The 5357-nt window shown below is 38.8% G+C and overlaps 1 pseudogene; it reads left to right on the plus strand.

Annotated features, from left to right (window-relative positions):
• Positions 1 to 1941: 1941 nt before the first annotated feature.
• Positions 1942 to 4247, plus strand: LOC102974456 (52 kDa repressor of the inhibitor of the protein kinase-like; annotated as a pseudogene).
• Positions 4248 to 5357: the final 1110 nt, after the last annotated feature.

Genomic DNA, 5357 nt, shown 5'->3' on the forward strand with positions numbered 1-5357 from the left:
GAAGTTTTATAGCTTGCAGCTCTCCCTTAAGGGGGTTGGCATGGAGCTCTCCTCTAAACTCTACTATCTAGATAAAATCTGATAAGTGGGCAAATAAGTCGGCTCATTTGAGTAAGTGGGAGATGTAAGCAAAGAAAAAGCAACAAACTGCACGTTTAGTTGATAAGGCTATGAGACAAAATGCCCTGATAATGTGAGTGAGGAGCTTGGCCTTGGTTTACAGCATCATGTAACGTTCTAAGGAAGGGTTATACAAGGCTGAGGTGTCCTTCAAGGAGAGCATTGTGTCAGAATAGCTGTTGAACCCAAATCAGAGAAAAAGTTTGAACGGTTATTATATGATTATATTGTCCGCTCTTGAGAGCTTATTTTTTTTAACATCTTTATTAGACTATAATTGCTTTACAATGTTGTGTTAGTTTCTGCTGTATAACAAAGTGAATCAGCTATACATATACATACATCCCCATATCTCCTCCCTCTTGCGTCTCCCTTCCACCCTCCCTATCCCACCCCTCTAGGTGGTCACAAAGCCCTGGGCTGATCTCCCTGTGCTATGCGGCTGCTTCCCACTAGCTATCTATTTTACATTTGGTAGTATATATATGTCAGTGTCACTCTCGCACTTTGTCGCAGCTTACCCCTCCCCCTCCCCGAGTCCTCAAGTACATTCTCTTGAGAGTTTAGAAGGATATATTGTGGCAGTGGGCTTCTGTGAAGTCACTAAAAAGACCCATGTGCTTGTCATTGCTGTGCAATTCCATTTTCAAGGTGATTTTTCTGTTTACCTAGTTTCTTAGTTTGTCTAAAATAAATTAACTGGTACAATTGTCTTTAGAAGACCACAGGAATGATTCTATAGCTAATTTCTTGGTATGTAACATTTTAATATACATCTAAGAAGCCACATGTGAAAAATTATGTTTATAAATAATGGAAAATGCTTGTAATGTGGAAGTTCTCCCCATTATCTTTCTTTTTCTTCCAAATATGAATATGTCACGGGTGAAGAACTAACAAGAGTTAATATCCATAAATGGGAGCTTATCTCTATGAAACTTGGTTAGATTATGATTTGCTCTAGAGAAAAATCTTGGAATTAACCAAATTGATATGAACCTCAGACAGGGAATATATTTACTGAAATGCATGCACACACATACACACATACACAAATAAAAAATCCCAAACTTGGAAGTATACTGGACAGGGGTCCAGAAGACTACTGACTCCAAGACTAAGTCAGTGATCTGAAGCAACACTTCCTCTGAGAGCTCTTCCAGTTCTGACATACTGAATCTAAGGTCTTCGTAACGTACCACGGTCCATTAACCTGTTTTCTCTAGTAATTCTTTAGAATAGTAACATATTTATTACATAGTGCCTTATTGATATCTCATTGTTGAATTCTAATTGTTTATTACTCTAGTAGTGCCAAATATTGAGGTTAATGAAACCCATAAGAAGAAATGTATGATTTGTGCAATTCACACGTTTGGCCAAACCTCAATCACTGCTTCCTGGGAAGCAATAATAGTTGTGATAAAACAATAGGACTTTAGTGCAAACAGATAATCATGGTCTGTATGGGAAATGTAAAAAGACTCCAACTGATGAGTTTGCTTTTGGGCGTTTCATATTTACAAATGTTAACTGACTGGGTTTTTAATCAATGATAAATATTAAAGTAAATGCAGATTTACAAAGTGGTAGGTTTTTATTTTAGGCAGTACCCCAGAATCTCTGCTTTGCTTTTCAGCAGATGTATCTTGTAAGGGCTCCCTGGGTATTAGAAATACAGCATATGGATTCACAATCCTCACTTTCAGAAATGTCTTTTTAAAAACTGTAAGGCCTACCCTCTCCGGCCCCTACGGGCGGGCTGGCTGCCCTGAGGAGGGGGGAGGGGAGGGCTGGGCCGGCCGGCGTGTGCAGAGAACGATGCCGAACTTCTGCGCGGCCCCCAGCTGCACGGGGAGGAGCACGCAGTCGGACCTGGCCTTTATTAGGTTCCCGCGGGATCCAGCCAGATGCCAGAAGTGGGTGGAGAATTGTAGGAGAGCAGACTAAGAAGATAAAACACCTGATCAACTAAATAAACATTATCGATTGTGTGCCACTTTGAGACTTCTATGATCTGTAGAACTATACATTTTGCAGAGGCATCAGAAAACTAAAGAATGGTTGGGGTTATTTTATTCTCAAAATTAATTGAAGCAGATACTTGTGAAGTCATTGGGAGAGTCCTTATAGCACAGTTCTTCAAGATAATGCCATAACAACAATATCTGATCTTACCAGCTATTTGAATAATCCGCACAGTAGACACAGAAAACGAATAAAGAATTGAGTGAACGGGCTTCCCTGGTGGCGCAGTGGTTGCGCGTCCGCCTGCCGATGCATGAAGATGAAATCACGACACTGAAACAGTAAAAAACTGATGAAACTTCTGAACAGGAACCAAACCATAAGGAAATAAACAGAACATACCTCTGGATGGACATGAAGCTGATGAAATCCCAGAAGGTCTCTTTACTCCTGATAACTTTCAAGCACTGCTGGAGTGCCAGATGAATTCTGGCAAAGAGGTTCTGAGAAAGCGCTTTGAGACAACAGCAGTTAACACATTGTTCTGTTCGAAAACACAACAGAAACAGATGCTAGAGATCTGTGAGAGCTGCATTCGGGAAGAAACCCTCAGGGAAGTGAGAGACTCTCACTTCTTTTCCATCGTCACTGACGATGTGGTGGACATAGCAGGGGAAGAGCACCTGCCTGTGTTGGTGAGGTTTGTTGACGAAGCTCACAACCTGAGAGAGGAATCTGTGGGCTTCCTGCCTTATGAAGCTGATGCAGAAATTTTGGCTGTGAAATTTCACACTACGATAACTGAGAAGTGGGGATTAAACATGGAGGACTGTCGTGGCCAGGCTTACATTGTGTCCAGTGGATTTTCTTCCAAAATGAAAGTTGTTGCTTCTAGACTTTTAGGGAAACATCCCTAAGCTACCTACACACTCTGCTCTTCCTGTGCCTTAAATATGTGGTTGGCAAAATCAGTGCCTGTTATGGGAGTATCTTTCGCATTAGGAACAGCTGGGGAAGTTTGTTCTTTTTTCCATCAATCACTACAACTGCTTTTAGAGTTTGACAATGTAATTTCTGTCCTCTTTCAGAACAACGAAGAAAGGGGCAAAGAACTGAAGGAAATTTGCCATTCTCAGTGGACAGGCAGGGATGATGCTTTTGAAATCTTAGTGGACCTCCTACAAGCACTTGTTTTGTGTTTAGATGGTATAAATAGTGACACAAATGTTAGATGGAATAACTGTATAGCTGGCTGAGCATTTGTACTCTGTAGTGTGGTAACAGATTGTGATTTCATCGTTACCATTGTTGTTCTTAAAAATGTTCTATTTTTTACAAGAGCCTTTGGGAAAAATCTTCAGGGGCAAACCTCTGATGTCTTCTTTGCAGCCAGTAGTTTGACTGCAGTGCTGCATTCACTAAATGAAGTGATGGAAAATATCGAAGTTTATCATGAATTTTCGTTTGAGGAAGCCACAAATTTGGCAACCAAACTTGGTATTCAGATGAAACTCCCAGGGAAATTTCACAGAGCTCAGCATAGTAACCTGGAATCTCAGCTAACCTCTGAGAGTTACTATAAAGAAACTCGAAGCGTTCCAACAGTGGAACACATTATTCAGGAACTGAAAGATATATTCTTAGAACAGCACCTCAACGCTCTTAAATGCTTATCTCTGGTACCCTCTGTCATGGGACAGCTCAAATTTAATACATCAGAGGAGCATCATGCTGACATGTACAGAAGTGATTTACCTAATCCTGACACGCTGTCTGCTGAGCTGCAGTGTTGGAGAATCAAGTGGAAACACAGAGGGAAAGATATAAAACTTCCATCCACTATTTATGAAGCCCTTCATCTGCCAGACATCAAGTTTTTCCCTAATGTTTATGCATTGCTGAAGGTCCTATGTATTCTTCCTGTGATGAAGGTTGAGAATGAATGCTATGAAAATGGGCAAAAGCGTCTCAAAGCATACCTGAGGAACACTTTGACAGACCAAAATTCAAGTAACTTGGCTTTGCTTAACATAAATTTTGATATAAAACATGATTTGGATTTAATGGTGGATACATATATCAAACTCTATACAAGTAAGTCAGAGCTTCCTACAGATAATTCAGAGACCATTGAAATACTTAAGAGACTTTTAAAATAGGCTTTTTCTTATATTTGGTATTTGAAAAAATCTGTAAGAAATTTGAAAATATCTTACAGAAAAGTTGTAAGGTGTACGTAGGCCACTTAATCACCGAATATCTTGACCTGTAGGCCTCCCATTGAGTACATTAGTCATTGATAATCTGCCTGTTTAAATGGCCCATTTGAACTCCCATGCTTTGGAGACCTAACTATTCTTCCAGAAGATGCCACTGAAAGTACCATGTTACACTCTGTGTGATCTTTGCTAATGGCAGTTTGGAATCGTATTAATTAAGTCATTTTAGACATAAAATTTATCACTGTGGATCCAATTGTCAGGTATTGAGTTATCGGTTCTTTGAAGAAATAAACTTTGAGGAGTATGGGAGGAAGGAATACATTTTATGAAACGTTACAATGAAGCTCATGACTGACCTTTGAATAGTAGGAGTTTTTAGTATGCTTTTAAAAATCTGTAAGGGACCATTAAGAAAATTGTCAGACTGTAAGAGAAACGTGTGAGATCGCCATACAAGGATTTCAGTGTAGATTCTGTCTTTATCAAATGAAGTTAAAGGAACAAGTTATAGTTAAAGTTTGAATGGAAGAGCCTGCCATTGTTGTTCCACGTCTGGTTCTTGCTGTTTACATTCCTTTATTGAGCCTACATCTTCATAAGCTTTTTGGCAGGTATATGTTGAACACTTCTGTTTCATGGTCAAGACAGGATCAGAGGTCATTGAGAATGACAACTGATTTGTCTGTTTTCTTCTGTCTTTTTCCATGACTGTATCTATTGCCTCATCTTGATTTACAAGCAAAACCTAGAAAACCTACAAAGATAAGTGTTTTGTGGTTTATCTAGGAATAATACAGAAAATATTGCTGTTATTTTTGGTGAAGAAAATCAATTTTGTATAGTTTATTTCAAGCTAAATAAAATGTGAATTTTGTTTAAAAAAAACAAAAATGAAAAACTGTAAGGCCAAGCTCTTAACTTATTTTTATTTATTTTTAATTGACAAAGGAATTAAGAAGCAATTTCTGGTTTTATACTTCATTGCCTCTGAGCTGGCATTCATGTTTTATTCTTGTGCTGCATGCATTTTTTTTAAAGTTTTATTTA

The sequence above is a fragment of the Physeter macrocephalus genome, chromosome 21 (genome assembly GCF_002837175.3).
Source record: "Physeter macrocephalus isolate SW-GA chromosome 21, ASM283717v5, whole genome shotgun sequence".
Lineage (NCBI taxonomy): Eukaryota > Metazoa > Chordata > Mammalia > Artiodactyla > Physeteridae > Physeter > Physeter macrocephalus.